Genomic DNA, 17,707 nt, shown 5'->3' on the forward strand with positions numbered 1-17,707 from the left:
CAATCATATCTGAAAAATCGGCAGCAAGTAGTGGAAATTACATACAATAACAGGGATACAAACCAAGCTACATACTACATATCAGAGAAACAAAAAATAACATGTGGAGTGCCATAAGGATCCGTATTAGGGCCACTATTATTTTTGATATATATTAACGACCTACCAAGTAATATTGCTCCAGCAGAAGCATCCTTTATGCAGATGACGCTAATATTATAGTGAAAGGTAAAACAAATGAGGTTGTTGAAGGTAGTGCAAACGAAATCCTTTGTAAACTATCTCACTGCGTTAACGAAAATAAACTTAAATTAAATATTGAAAAGACACAAGCAATCAATTTTCATCACATGCGCAACAATCATGCACAGCCTAGGAACATTGTAATTCAAAATAACGAAATAGAATATGTAAACTCAACTAAGTTCTTAGGAATTTGGATAGATAAAAGTCTCTCCTGGGATGTACAAATAACTAACCTTAGTAAAAAAAAATATTTTTTTTTTCAATTTCAACCAAATATATTTCGCAATTGAAGTACTTAAAAATGTTTTAAGAGAGTCTACTTTAATAACAATTTACTTTGGATTATTCCAACCGAATTTAACATATGGTATTATATTTTGGGGAAATACACACAAGGCCAAAGTAATTTTTACGATACAGAAACGAATAATAAGAATGATGGCAACTGCTAAAGCAAAAGATCACTGCAAACCAATATTTAAAAAAACTTCGTATACTTCCAGTACCCTGTTTATATATTTTAAATCTATTGATATTTATAAAGTGACACCTACATGGTATCCTTACGCGGGTAGAACAGCACCATGATCATGATACAAGAAACAAACAGAACTTTTCTATTGTAGAACACAGAACAGTATTATATGAAAAAGGGTGTAAATACGCGGGTATCATGCTTTACAATAAACTTCCGAAAGAAATAAAAACTCAGGACTCTGTTGCTAAATTTAAAAAAGAACTCCAAAATTTTTATTACAACATTGCTTTTACTCGGTAGAGGAATACATGAACTGCTAAGTGAATAGAAATGTTACATGATGTACAGTAAATCAATGTCGTTACTCGCTTTTAGCATTAGATATTTGTTGGAGAATTTCTAAATACACTGCAAGTAGTAATTCCTAAGTTTATTTTTAACAATAATGTCATGTAAAATATACAGTACAGTGTAATAAGGTGTAAGAAGTAAGGCTTAATTAGTAACCTAGTGTGTGTAATTTTCACTATTATTGTTTCTTTTACTTTTGTATTCATATACAAATGACGTGTCCACTTCATATGCATTGTAATACTGTGCTAAATGTATGAAAACAGGGCGAAATAAATACAATACAATACAATATAATGTTACATGCAAAATTATAAAGATAAGAAAGTATCTTGCTAATATTATGAACATACATATTTATGCACAAATGTTGACACAATTGTTTATAACATTTAAAAATTTAATATGTTAATAATATCAGTAGTAGAGTCAAGCTTAGGGAAGACACTTACATAAAAATTTAAACTTCATAGTGGTTAAAGTATGTGGACTTACTATACTATATTTGAAACATATTTAATTTCATAGGACATATTGTAAATAAATATCCATTTGTGCGTACTCTCTAAATATAATAGAATATTAAAAAAATAACATAACATCGTTCAGAATAAACATTTTAAAGACTTCTCTGGGGACAACAGTAATAACATACTGTAATATAAAAACGAATTTATCTTTGAAATCATAATATAGTAATAGAATACAATTTTCTTTCTGATTGTACATAAATTCCCGGAAAATTCCCATTTCTGGTAATCTTCCCGGGAATTTACCCATCACTACGTGTACCAAGTTTGGTTGAAATTGCTCCAGGCATTCGAGAGTTATGCTCGAACATACATACATACATACATTTTATATATATATATATAGATAATGCCTTAACAAGTTTGATGTCTTTAATTCATGTACAGTACAACCTCGTTTATCCGGCCCTCATTCACCTGAATCTCCACATAATCCAAACCGGTTTGTAGAAACTTCTTAAAATTTAATGTTCCCATAGATAATAATTTTTAACTATGATAGCAAGAACGTAACCATTAGTACGACAAACATTTTCTTTTTGTTTTGATTAAATGTACGGTTCGTGTATAGATTTCACAATAAATTATGGTAATACTGTACAGAAAATGCTTCTTATTGAGTTTTAGAAAGCTTTACTCACCAGACGTTAAAGTGAATTACTCAGGATTTGTTTTGCTTATTATCAGGATTATTCGGATTTTCGATTTTCCAAATTGCCTTTGGTCCCAGATAGTCTGGATAAAAGCGGATGTACTGTATATAATAAAAAAGACGTATGTATGAACGTATGTAGACCCTATGTGTATGGGTGTATATTTTCTAGCATAACTCTGGAACGCCTTGAGCAATTTCAACGAAACTTGGTACACGTATTACTTACAGTGAGGAAACAAACAGTAAGGGCGAAAGATATCCCTTTCATCCCTAGGAGGGTCACAGGATTATGATATGTAAAAAATAATGTATGTAGGTGTGTCTGTATGTATCTATATATTGTCTAGCATAACTCTGGAACGTGCGGATCAATTTTAATTACACATATTACTTATATTGCGGATCAATTACACATATTACTTATAACCAGGAAAAAAATGTTGTAGGGGTGCAGGAGTGTAGCCACGAGGGAGCCCATCGGGGCCAGGCCCCCCAAATGACCAGCTTTTAAAACATCATTGTAAGATTACCTCTCTTCAGTCACTCAAAAATAACAAAGTTAATATACAATTAATAATTCACGGTAAAATAATATGTAAAAATATTATTTTACCATACAAATCGAAATATAGTATGGTATCTCCTCCTTATACCAGTCAGAAAACAGTATGGTTTATTTTATTTTTTTTAATTTTTTACAGCAGATTACAGAATTTACTGCGATTCATATTTGACACTTTGAAGACAAACGTTTCAACAAGTTACTATAAATACTACCACACAACAATGGTACTAATAGCTATGCATGCGCACGGGATTCCCCAAAGGAACGGAGGGATTCCCGGACATGCTGTAAAGGAAAGAAGTGTTACAGGTTGTTAATCCCGTGCGCACAGGTAGCTGCGTTTTCAAATATGCATGTTTCAATAGAATAGGTACGACTTTCTAAGTGAAGTTTTTAACCGCACACTCTACGATGTGTTGTTTGTAAGCTGTTGGCCTCTGAAGTTCATATTCCCACGCTTTCAACACTCTGTCATTCCTAAACGGAACGGAATTTCCCACATGTTCAATAGGACTTTTTTCCGGTTTTTAAGATGTACTATCACCCATCAAAGTTCGTCCACGTAGTTACCATTCATCGTGTATATACAGATACAGTATATAGAAAGATATATATTACCATTATTCTGAAAAGTTGCGAACTATCGCCTATATAAATGGAATCATACAGAAGGGATTCGAAGACGCACTAGACACCTGCATGACTGGTGAAGAACCCTGTATTACAATACAATAAAACTCCGTTTTGTGGCTATCGCAGCATTGAATTCACGCCACATGTTTTTCTGGAGTTAGTTGTTAGTGATCGTAACCATTGCTTTAGAATTCCTTCGTGTTCCCACTTGCATCGCAATTTCTGAGAATATTATTTAAAACTTCTGATTGGAATCATTACCCACTCTTTTCTTCGAAGAAGTTTCGCATATGAAATAGAAGAAACATTTTTTCGTAAAATAATATTTTCCGCGACGGAACGATGCCCGATTTTCAGACCTAAGGGTATTAAAAACCTGATTCGTCAGATATTAATGTCGTACTACTTTTTATTATTATTTTTGGATTTGAATATTTCTGTGGAAATCGAGTTTATTCGCATTCTCGCACTGATTTAGGAAAAAAAGAATTTGTAAAGTAGTAAACTGAAGTCCGAAGTGCAAATAAGATGTTTGTAAGCTTGTTCACAAACGGGATGTCCTGCTCCTTCACGTGTTCAGCCACTTCGAATGTATGGTCGAGAAAAAACAAAACTTTGCATCGTTGACACTGGCGAACTTCAAAGAAGAAGTCGATGTTATTTCTTTAAATCCCGTTTTAACTGCATCTTCCGCAGTACTTTCTCCTTTTGCCAATCACCAGTGACCTAAAATGATAAGTGCGATCTCCTTGGGGAAACGACAGTAGTATTGAAGCATTAGGATTGGTTAATTAAATCACCTTATGGGGATAAAATATTATTACGAGTCTGCCATTTTCTAATACTTTGATTTGTTGGCGAAAAACGCTACAAATATATTCACAATAATATAAGCATTTTGTAACAAAAAGTTCTACCATTAAAAATAGCTTTTTTTATTGTAATAACCGCTAAATCAATCAAAATAATGAAAAAACTAAAATCAAAAAGTATTACGTAAGAAAGGGGTGGGGTTCGGCTTTGCGTTACAAAATGTGACAAGCAGGGGTTAAAAATTGGTCAAAAATACCGTTACGTAATATGTGGACGGCCCCTAGAACAGGAAATGAGACATAGATGTTAATAAAATAATTTTTTTTTAGGTCACGAATAATAAATAATTATTTTTGTCACGAAATCTTAAAGAAGATAACTGAAATTTCAAAGAAAATCAGCTTTATGTAGATTGAGAGCCTGTGCACAAGGGCTTAAACTAAAATAGTTATGCACAAAGGTATGTTTGGTCCGAGACAGTATTATTGGTTAAACATAATAAAAACTTACTGGAATATAATTTATGGAGAAAAGGCGAATAATAATAATAATAATAATAAGAAGAAGAAGAAGCTAGAAACCAGTGCTCTTTAGTTTCCCGAAGAAAAGCGAAATTTTTCTTTTTTTTAGGCCTCAAAAACACTAGCTGCAACATAATCTCATTTGGCTTTGTAACTGGCCTCCCTTGAAAAACGACGAGCCCCTCCTACATAAACCTGCTGGCTACACCCCTGTAGGGGTGAGATACATCTATCATCCCCAAGAGTTTCACAGGGGGATGGCATATGCAAATAATCGAAAACAACTGGTATTAGTGTCGAATTCTTAGTTTTTTGGGTCACGAAGATGAATGGTGACTCCCAATGCAATTAGCGTAAAATATAGCTCCCACTGGTATGGGAAGTGATGGGAGTTAAAAATAAAAAGTCACAGTGACTATGATATGAACAAAGAATAGATTCGTCGAGATAAACCAGGTAATCAATCGTTGAAATGAGCATTATATGGGGAGTTGGGGGATTCAAATATTTTTCACAAACTTTGTCATACTGTGCGAAGAACTTGCATTTGAGCTAATATATATATATATATATATATATATATATATATATATATATATATATATATATATAGTAATAGTCAACCATTGTCAATACACTGCTGGATGAAGGTCTTTTCAACTCTTTTCCACTACAACCTATCTTCCATTTCCACTTCCACTTCCTCTTCTGAATTGCTTTTGGTAGGTGCATACACTTGAATCACTTGTAGTGTATATCTCTTGGAAGTTTGACTACAAGCCTTGCTACTCGACTAGATACATGTATACTATCTACCTCAAGGACCTTGTTTTTCAATTTTTCGTTGATAAGAAATCCCACTCCGCCGGTCTTGCCACATTCTGATCTTCTGTAGTAGAATAAGTGTCCGTTTTCAGTTCGATTAATTCTTCTCCTTTCCTTAATACTTCGCTAAATCCAACGATGTCCCAGTTGACTTTCTCTAGCTCTTCTTCCATCTCCTGGAATCTTGCTTCTGAAGCCAAGGATCTTGCATTATATGTGGCCATGGTCAGTTTTAAATGGCAACCTAGTCCGTAACTCCGGGAATTCTTAGCACCCTCTGCCTGCATGTGATTGTGAACGTTGCCTTGCCCAGACAAAGTTCGGCATCCGGAGAATGAGGATCTTGGCTTATTGTGTCCTATCATGATTGTTTAAAAAAGTTGGAGGTATTTGGCAAAAACTACTGTGTCGGCCAGAGGCCTCTACAACAGTAATGACGGAAGTGAGACGGATGGCGCATCGCACATCGAAAGCACCTTAGTGTCGCATACTAGGTCAGCATATGGTGTATTTCTATCAAACAGAAGAAAAAAGCTACAGGGAATTCAAAACTTGACTTCATGCAAAGGGCTTTATTTCGAAAAAGAGCTGAGATAAGTATCACATCTAATTACGTAGATTATTTTCAAAAAGATGTATGATCATAATGCCGTTTACAGCAATTTGATATTTTACACCGTTCAGGAGATATGATAATGCATGTTAAAGTTGGCAATACTGCAAAAAGTCGTGAAATTAGGAGAGTATGTGGTAATCGCAACTACTAAAAACTGTTGGTCAAGTGTCAAGGTGCGAAAACAAGCAACGATCGCTTTAAAATTTCTCCCACCTACGTCATTTTAAGAAGTATTGCCAACTGTAACATGTATATATGGTAATGTCCAAGAGGTCCGGCGCCTCCAAAATATAACCTCAGTGCAGAAAGGGAGCAATCATTTCAGCAAATAACAAAAACATTCATTTTTAAGTTATAAATTCATCTAAATTAACACATAATTACAAGCAAATTGTCTCTCATTGCGTAAGAGCATGTACGATTTACTGAACTTTTACATCATATGTATCTCCTGTCTTCATAAAATAACCAACTTTTTAAACATATAGGGGAGACTGGGGCTAATTGGCGAACTTTTCATTCTTTATTTTTTCATGAGCAGATTGTGTACTATATTGCAATGTAATGGATGTGTACGAACAGACAAGTGTTTCCTCTAGTAAATTCAATTTTTGTTTGTTTTCTTGCTTACACTTCGAGAAATAAATTTTTCTTTCTTTTAAAACGGAGTATGCCAACCGATCCCTACTAAGGGGCTAGTTGGTTGATATTGTAGGATGTTACAATTAATTATTATCATTGTATTGAAATCTATTTGTAAATGAAACCCCGTTTCAAGGTTTCCTAAAAGTAGGTGGCAACCCTGCCTGGTCACGCTTCTACGTAGTAGCTTGCTGCTGAAACCGGCTGCGCGAGTGAGTAGCTGACGTCAACGGGAAGGCTTCCTCCTCGTGGAAAACGAGAGGCCCTTCCTGTTGACTGGAAGATCGGTGAGTGTAATGTAGGGGAAAATAGTTGTGTTTAAAAGAAAAGAGAATGGGAACGTGAAATAGTATTATACATTAATAATTTATCAGTTGCATATTGGTAGTGTTTAACACTATGGCTTTGGAAGACTTGAAATATTGCAAATGAGGGTGTAAATAATACAAAACTCGAAGTAACAGGTATTTGATTTAAAAATTACGACTAAGTTGTTACCATCTTTGAAAGCCTCATAAGCTTTAATTTAAATGTATGATTCACGGAAGAGGTGGGTGAGTTAGTGAAAGGTTCTTCTATGTTAATCATCTTTTGGTATGTTTATTTTTATTGTAAATTTTAGAGGAGTCAGTTACTGACACTATTCACTATCTTTCTCAAGGTAAGTTTCCTGTTGTTCTCAAAAGTTTAATGACAAGAAACGAAGAATTTAAATTAGAGCTGAAAGTTAAATCAGGTTTAAGAATTTCAACCTAAACCCTCTCCTATTTCGGAACTTTGAAGGAGGATTTCATAAAACAAAAGGGAAAGGATTTGTTAAAAGAAGGGTAAGAAAATTAAGATCGTTAAAACTTCTTTTGATTTGAATGCAACAAAGTATTCGTTCCCAGTTCAAGGCTGGATTTGTTTTTCATACTATTTAAAGCTTTTCAAGTTACAACTTTCATAAACAAGATTTAATTTGTTGAATATATATTTATCATTGTTGTTTCTAAAAATTTGTTACAATAAATTGTTATCTACCTTGAAATTTTTGGGGATTTAGAATTTCAGAACGTAGATTAGATCCTTACCCCACTAATCTGTTACTCATTCCCCCCATTTTTGTGTAACGTTTGGGAATTCAGCTGTTTAGAAACAAAACCATTGCATGCGCCGAATATTGGGGTAATTTTGTAATTATCTAGTATTATTAATATATTTTTGTCTTGTGAAGGACGTTAGCAATATGGCACAGAATTGCGATAGGTGAGCCAGAGATTTAAATTTTCCTTCTGGACGTAATAATGAAAGAGAAACCTCTAGTACAAGTAGTGATGAGTTTCTGGGGTACTCATATGAATTTGAAAACCCAATATTTGAACGTGGGGGTGGATTCAGTCAACCACTAATCCAACCAACTTTCAGTGGCGGTGTCAGAGGTTGTAATGAAAATAGGAGTACTATTCAAAATACTTCCTTTTCTAATAATTTGACACTAAGCTTTAGTAAACAAGCTTCGGATGGTGTTATCGAGCTCTAATTAATGAAATAAATTCACTTCCTATTATAGATGGATCTAATACGGAACTAACATTTAAATTTCTACTGAAATTAGATAGTATTGTGAGGAGTAAGACTTTACCCTTAGATTTGGTTCTCATTGCCTGCTTTTGATCTTCTAGAGGTAGAGTTCAGGAAATGATACAGGTCTTTATTGGTGGTTCTTATTCGTGGCAGACTATTTGTAGGAGAATTATGCTCAGATTTATTTCAACTGTTGCTCGTTCCCAGTTCATGTCAAAATATTTTTACGCAATGCAGAGTAAAGATCAAACCATTTCTGAATTTGCAGATCTTAAATTAAGCTTTGTTAACGTCCTTGATGTCTTTTAGTGAAAATTGTGTTTGTGATCTTATATGTAGCATGGTCTGTCCTTCCCATATGTTTTTGGTAGAACATGGAATGCCTAACACGTTTGAGCAATTAATGTCTTTGTCAGCTCGGTATGATATGTTGCATAGGTATAAGGCCGATTATTATAAACTGCGAACACCTGTTAGGGGAAATCGGGATATGGTACCATCCAGGAAAGCCTCTGCTATGGTCGGTGTTAAAAATACTAGAGATCAGGCAATTATGCAATGAAGACAACCAACTCAAAGATGTTATTATAATCCCCCTCAATTATTAAGTAAGAGCGTTGATCATATTGGTGGGAATAGTCAGACATGTGTAGAGGATTGTGTTCAACCTTGTGATTGATCAAGTGAGAGTAAGAACTTATTGGAAAATACTCCCTTTTCTCAAAATCTAATTTCTGTACCGGTTTACATAAAAGGGAAGTATGTAAATTGTTTGATATATACTGGTAGTACGTGTATTTACGTTAGTAAGCGGTATTTTGATCTATTGAAAAAACTGCAAAATTAAAGTGAAAAATGTTAGTGTTCAACCTACTGGATTAGGGAATATCCAAGTAACGGTAAATCAACGTGTTAGAATCTACTTCAAAATGGGAAGACAGCAATTTTCGGAACTCTTTTACATAGTTGAAGCCCAGGACTTTGACATTTTACTAGGGAATAGTCTTCATTCCAAATATAATGCAGTCATTGACATCTCTAATGGAGTGTATAAGGTCCAATATCGAAAATTAGTTGTACCTATTCGAGAGACTTCGTTATTAGCAATTACTCCTCGCTCTTCCCTATCTACTTCTAGGGACGGGGTCAGTGGAAAGCAACCAGCACGCTCCTTTGGTTCGCCAAAAACTTTACCTCGCCCTAGTCTTACTCCAAACTTTTCGAGCACGATGAGGATGTCGTCAACATCAACTTTGCCGACTACTGTGGCTTCAGGTGTCTTTAGGAGAGATGCCGCAGTTGGGGTGTTCTTTGATCAAGAACTGGAGGTGCCGTTTGACCATTCAGTTTTACATCCGAAAGGGAAGAAAGAAAAGGTAATTATAAGGTTTCATCAGAACTTTTACAGAAAAATCCTGAATTGCAAGAGTATGTTGATAAATTAGTAGAAAATTTTTCTGCTGTTATCACCATTAAAATAGGAAAAGTAAAAGACTTTACATATAATATTGAATTATCTGATAATACTCCTATTCGTCAACTGCCGTATCAAAAACCCACCAATAAACAAAATGAACTTGAGGAATATATTCAGAATTTAGTTAATGAAGGAATTGTGGAAGAAATTGATTATTCCCCCTTTACGTCTCCCTGTTTCTTGGTTACAAATGCTGATAAAAGTAAGAGGCTCGTAGTGGCGTTTGGAGAAATTAATAAGAGGATAATTGCTCAGACCTTTCCGTCTCCGAGTATGGAAAATGTGATTTCTAGCATTTCAAATCATTCGATTTTTTCAATTTTTGATATCCGAAGTAGCTTTTATCAGTTGTCCTTCTCTGACGAATGTAGAAATTACACTGCTTTTGTAACCGAGAATAAGGTTTATCGTTTTACAGCCTGTCCTATGGGACTAACAGTTTCTCCATTCGTTCTAAGTAATATAATAAATAAGATATTCCATGATCTTATTGGAAAAAATCTTGAAACATTTTTGGATGGTATTTTATTGTTCAGTTCGGATCTTGAAAGTCATAAAAAACTGCTTGAAGAGGTATTATCTCGTCTTAGGAAATGGGGTATTACAATTTCTCCCAAGAAAACTCATTTGTTTCAAACTAGTATTAAGTATTTGGGCTTCCGTTTTGAAAACGATAATATGAGTATAGATCCTGAGCGAATAAAGGCGATCCAAGATATTCCAAGGCTAAAGAATCGAAAAGGAGTTAATAGAATTTGTTCGTTCTTTAATTTCTTTTCCAAATTTATATATAAGTATTCAGAATTAATAGCACTACTACAAGAACTTAGGTCTACTAAACATCCTTTTAAATGGACAAAGATTCATGATCAAGCTCTTCAAACTTTAAAGCAAGCCTTTTGTGAGCATGTGATTTTAAGAGCCCCAGATATGAACTCTAGTTTTGTAATTCATTGCGATTCTAGTCTCCGTCATTTTTCTGGAGTTCTCTCACAATATGATGAAAATGGAAACTTACGACCACTTTCCCAGTTCTGAAAAGCTATTCCTCCATCAGACTGGAGTAAGAGTATTTACGAATTAGTAATGAAATCTTTATGTCTTTGCTTGGAAAATTTGAATACTATTTCCATAATCCTTTTGTAGTCTATTCTGATTCGAAAAGTCTAACGTGGCTTTTAACAAATCATAAGCGCCAGAGACGCTATGGAACTTTACTCGAGAAAATAGCTCGTTATAAATTCCGAATTGTTCACATAAGAAGTATGGTCAACTCAGTCGCCAATATTTTGTACAAGGTTGGAAATCATTTAGAGTTTTATACTAAAGATGAAAATGTAGTCGAAGTGGTAAAAGATCGAGGGAAAAATGTAAATGTTTCTTTTTTCAATTTCTGGAAGTATCCTAATTTGAGTAAACCCTTAGAAGAACAACAGCGTAAGGATCCACATCTTAAAGAGGTAATTGATAAGTTAGAACGGAAGGAGGAGGTAAGCCAATATAAACTTCAACAAAATATTCTGTTCAAGAAAACAAAAGGGAAATGTGGGAATGGTTTTCGAGTTGTTATTCCTCCAAACTTAATAAATTCCATAATTGAATATACTCACCAGCCCTTAGTGAATGGTTGTCATATGGGTGTGAGAAAGACTATAGCGAAGGTATCTTCTCGTTATACATGGCCTAATATAATTAAACATATAAAAGAATATATTTAAAAGTGCCATATTTGCCAAAATTGTATAGAAAGTGGTTCAAAACCAATGGGAATTTAATATTCTAGGAAAATCACACATCCAAATTATGTTTAGCGTATTGACAGGGCTGGGCGTTTTCCTAAAAGCTCAGGTTAGGAATATATCCTAGTCGTAACTGATTCTTTTAGCAGATTTGTGATGTTAGAACCTTTGAGAAGTTTAACCTCAAAAAATATTTGTTCTAAATTATTAGAACTGTTTTTGCGCTACGGGTTGCCAGGGAAAGTCCTTCATGATGGCGCTTCTTACTTTGTCTCAGAATACTTCAGCCAATTCTTGTATACCTATGGTATTCAGGGGATAAAAACCTCTCCATATAACCCTTCTCCGAATCAGTCGGAGAGAACGGTGCGTTCAGTGAAAAATCTGATCAAGGCATATGTTGATAAGAGTCAAAGAAATTGGGCCCACTTACTATCGAAAATAGCGTTTACTCTCAACATAGGCCAAAGTGAAAGTATTGGGGTCGCACCTTGTGAAGCTTTTATGGGACGAAGTTTATTCATCCTTTGGATGCTAAATGGTTAATGGATCTTGAAGTTTTGGACGAAGATCAAAATAAAGAACAGAAATTCGAAAATATATGTAAGAATATTGAAAGATCCTGGAAACATAGTGAAAAGGTTTATAATCAAAAACATGTACTGGTTAAGTTTGAGATCGGTGATTCTGTTTTGGTGGAACATATGTTAAAACTATCTGCGGGAAAGCATTTTAATCCAAAAATCGCGCCAATTTATGGCGGGCCTTTCCGTGTCCTGAGCAAGCCAACACCCAATACTGTGTGGCTAGAGAAAGTTGAGAACTCGCAAATAAGAATAAAAAGACATGTTAGGTTTTGTAAAAGGTATATCAAAGCTAAAAATGTTGAAATATAGGTAGTAATTGCAATGCCGGGAAGGCTTCCTCCTCGTGGAAAACGAGAGGCCCTTCCTGTTGACTGGAAGACCGGTGAGTGTAATGTAGGGGAAAATAGTTGTGTTTAAAAGAAAAGAGAATGGGAACGTGAAATAGTATTATACATTAATAATTTATCAGTTGCATATTGGTAGTGTTTAACACTATGGCTTTGGAAGACTTGAAATATTGCAAATGAAGGTGTAAATAATACAAAACTCGAAGTAACAGGTATTTGATTTAAAAATTACGACTAAGTTGTTACCATTTTTGAAAGCCTCATAAGCTTTAATTTAAATGTGTGATTCACGGAAGAGGTGGATGAGTTAGTGAAAGGTTCTTTTATGTTAATCATCTTTTGGTATGTTTATTTTTATTCTAAATTTTTAGAGGAGTCAGTTACTGACACTATTCACTATCTTTCTCAAGGTAAGCTTCCTGTTGGTCTCAAAAGTTTAATGACAAGAAACGAAGAATTTAAATTAAAGCTGAAAGTTAAATCAGGTTTAAGAATTTCAACCTAAACCCTCTCCTATTTCGGAACTTTGAAGGAGGATTTCATAAAATAAAAGGGAAAGGGATTTGTTAAAAGAAGGGTAAGAAAATTAAGATCGTTAAAACTTCTTTTGATTTGAATGCAACAAAGTATTCGTTCCCAGTTCAAGGCTGGATTTGCTTTTCATACTATTTAAAGCTTTTCAAGTTACAACTTTCATATACAAGATTTAATTTGTTGAATATATATTTATCATTGTTGTTTCGAAAAATTTGTTACAATAAATTGTTATCTACCTTGAAATTTTTGGGGATTTAGAATTTCAGAACGTAGATTAGATCCTTACCCCACTAATTCGGTACTCATTAAAAAAAAGTATTTCTGCATATATGGTTAAAGGAAAATTGAAGTGGAATTTTTGTGGAAAGTATCGATTGCTCCACTACACGTAGTGCAAAAGTAAACTTGTATTTCGGTGGATTTGTCCAGTGGTTCCTCCTTAAAAGAAAAAAGTTTTGAAGGTAGAAGCTAGGACTTGTCTACCGAGGTAGAGGTTCTCATGTTGCGCTGAATTATGTATGTTGTGGTTATTTGCAATAAGGACTAGTTGGCATACATTTTAAATATAGCAAAACACAAAAAAGTCGGATTTATTAGATATAAACGTTATTTTTAAAAATTGTAATTAATATATATAGCAATGAAGTTGGCTATTTGAAGTTTGAAATGACTTTTATTTACAAAATTTAAAAGAATCAGCATGCTTTCATTCTAGCTTGAGTGTCATGACATTGAAAGCTACAAGATTTTTAAACCACATTAGTTTTAATATGATTTGATATAGGTTAATGCTGCATAGTATTTCAAAATGTAATTAAAATGACTGAACTATCAAAAAGGTAGTTTATTTCCCCCTGTTCACAAAGTAGCTAAGAGAAACTAAGATATGGTTTAGCTGAGTTATCGAGAAATGCAGTTTATTTCCTACTTTGCACAAAGGAAGAGAAAGCAATAGCTAGGCCTCTATTTTTGAAACAAAAGAGTACATACAAAATATTCTTGATCCTGAGAATTCAGAAAATTCAGAGTCTGGCATACAGTCTTATCTCGATTTCTAAATTTTGGTAGTAATCCTATACGTGCATGCTATTGTATAACATTGAAGTAAAATATTAGTAGAACTGTAAAGTACATAACAAGAAAAAATCAATGTAACAATAAAAGTAAAATGAAATAAAAATTTCACACGAGGTTGATTGGCGCACTTGCAAACCAACCCCAAATGCTATACGCCAACTAACCCCAAGCCCATGTTGTGCAACAAATTCGTAATTACTCAGCAATTGTTTGGCATTTAAGGTTTATTGTTTGAATATCCATAAAAACAAAGTTCAGATCTAACTAATGCTATATTACTTACCTCTGTACTCCACGTAGTGACGATTATGTGATGTTGTGACGGAGAACTGAAAAAATACTTCAGACTGGCAAAAGCACTCTTTATCTAATAGACGCCATAATCCACAAGTTACAAATTCCATATGAAGGTGGCAGTTGCATCCATAGGTCTCCGGAATCTAGGAACTCCGATTTCCTTTAGAGAAGTAATAGCACTTATAAGTAGAAAATTTACTTCTTAATTTCTGTAGCAGTTATTGTTTTCTTAGTCTTTTATTCTATTTTCATTAATATTTTGTATATTGTTATTTTATAATTTAATATGCTTATGTGTGGATCTAAGTCCACGTTAAGCTGTAGTCCACGTCCCATATAGAATCGCTGCCAAAGGGACACTAAACTAAAATTCAAATAATGAAATCAAATCGAATCAAGGAACTTCGGCGTATCCACACGATGCGTTTAAAACTCCGATGCTACCGAGTCCGCTCCCTGAACAACCATACATTTTCACTGCTGAAGTCAATGCTCTTTCACTAGATTACAGCGAGTGGAATAAGTAGCGTAGTGGTTAACGGATTGGCACAGTAAACCAAATATCCCAGGTTCGAGTCTCGCTCCAGTCATGCATTTTTCCTTCAGTGTTTATCATTAAATTCACATCTATAGAGGAACTGGTGATAAAAAAATCGGGTGCTTCTTCCAATCATTAATATAATACTGCCACCTCACTTCATATCTCATCAATCCACAAACACATACAGACCACAATTTAACTTATGTTTTCTCCCTTATTAATCAGCCTAAAGTAATGACTTCTCTAACATTTGTTACTCTCGTTATCACATTTAGTCTGATTCTGTTTATTTCTTCGTAAGCTTTGTATTTCTGTGCCGCCATCTGCAGCAGTCAATCAATATGAATCAGTGCGCGATAACTTGGGCATGCGCCAGTAAAATAATAATGCAGAAAGACTTAGGAGATTATTTCAAGCAACAAAAGTACATTAAAATATTTTATGTCATTTTCCTACGTATTGTAGAGCTGCATGCGACTTCCTATGTTACATAAAAATCTCACTTCGTGCTATGCAGGTTTACGTTTGGCGCACCACTCGAAATAATTGTTAAAAATTACAATTATGTCACTAATTATCTCCTTATTGTTTTCTAAATGATTTGCAATGAGAGACACTGAAATATCTTAGATGGCATAGTTAAAGTTCAAAGGGTCCATCATAAGAAACTGTTGGAAAATTAGAATTTTCATATTACTATTTGTTTATAAGCACGGAGTTTGGATTGCATAGGAGTATGTTTAGCAGAATGAGTTAAAAGCACGTAAAAACACAGAATGTACAAGAGAAATGGATGATGCAAGTACTTAGACGTAAAAAAACCTAACCTGACATAAACTAACCCGTACACACTTAACGTAACTAAATATTAGTAGAAATAAACGAAATCTTATAATTTCTTTGGAAAATTGTGCTGGACCCCTACACTAACATAATATAACAAACTAACCTAACCTAATGTAAACAAAACCCACCAAAATTGTACTTTTTTTTTTTTTTTTTTTTTTTAGAAAAAAGAGCTGGACATAGGCCTTTTGCTACACATAAGCCTATGTATAAAACAAACCAATCTGTACTAAGTGCCCACTAAAAAGCACGAATGCCACCTAAGCAAGTCAAGGTATGGCAAAAGTGGGTGGCCCCCGCATTACCGAGGAGGTGCCTCCAAAGAGAGCAGAGACGTCAGCGAAGGTAAGTATACGCGTCAGCGAGGGTAGAGAAAGCAAGTGGGTTTTAGCAATGATACGAGTTTCAATAGCACTTATCATGGTTCCATACTAGTAGCGGTCCTCCTGCAGAAATACAACGCCGGTGGGAAATAGGCATATTTCATATGCACTCATTAATCCGTAGTAAAGCACATGTAATGATTTTACTTTAGTATCACTACACATGTAAACATAAAATACAGGTGTGTTATTTTGTATTTAATGTTATCACTTCCAGAAATTTGTTGGGCAAGAGCTTCCTCTAAGTATTTCATTCAATTGAATTGTTCAATGAACCTATTCGTAAAGAACCGGTTCCTGTCCTTGAACTATGAAATGTAATGAATCTTCTATTATTTCTAACATTTTTATTCTTTCTATAATTCACGGGCAGAAACCGGTTCTTTATGAATAGGCTCATTGAGCGATTCAATTGAACCAAATGCCTATAGGTCTTTTCATGCATAGTATTGAATTTTAACTTCCAAAATATGGTGCTTTTAAATAAACCAACACTCTTCGTACAATAAATCATATGCATTCTGACATGTAACATTTAATTTCTACGTACATGACGTAGAAATTCTACGACATCTAATAATTTTACAGTTCGCTTATAATTGCAGTCACTCATTTTAATCTTGGAATTACCACTTTTGGGACTACCTCTTCACCCTATTAAGACTCTGAGACATGATTTATATATATATCTAAAAATGACAAATACTAATAAAAATTACTCCTTACCTTACAGTGATTATTTGGAACATAATTTATCTTTTAAAAACAAACGTCCAATTTTCTTTCTTATCCATAAATGGAAAACGAACACTAGAATTTTTCATTACGACAATTACGCAACATTTCTTTCCATAACTGAAATAAGAACAATAGTTGTATTAGTTAAATTCTATAGTAAAAAACATTAAGTCAGTCTACTTCGCTGGATCCGTGACCAACAACAAACACACACACACACACAAACAAATCATGCGGTTTCCCTAGTCAATATGACGTCACTCAGTGTTTGCTACACAGCGCAAAGGGCTTGTAATCTAGGTGGCACTGGTGTAGGTTGAATGTTTATACGAAATAATTCCATATATGCATAAGTTCGACAGCTAATTCTTTATATGCTTTGGCGTTTAATCTGCAATCTCTGTTTTCAAGTTGTTTCATAGTGCTTTGTAAGATTAAGGCAATGTGAAAAACTTTCTCAACATGGAAAAAAAAAATGTAGATTTGATGAAAATTATTTTTTCAAATATGTACGTTTCCTTTTAAATTATACTACCATAATATTTTTTACAGTATATGTATATGACGAATATTAGCAAAAATCAATCTATTTAGCAAATATTGTTCCAATACACATATTTATAGTTTTCAGGAAAATGGAACGATACAAGCTTATTTTCCAACTTACCAGCAACATATGCTACAAACCTGCAAGCTA

This window comes from Thermobia domestica, chromosome 1 (genome assembly GCF_964235325.1).
Source record: "Thermobia domestica chromosome 1, izTheDome1.hap1.1, whole genome shotgun sequence".
In the NCBI taxonomy this organism is placed as follows: domain Eukaryota; kingdom Metazoa; phylum Arthropoda; class Insecta; order Zygentoma; family Lepismatidae; genus Thermobia; species Thermobia domestica.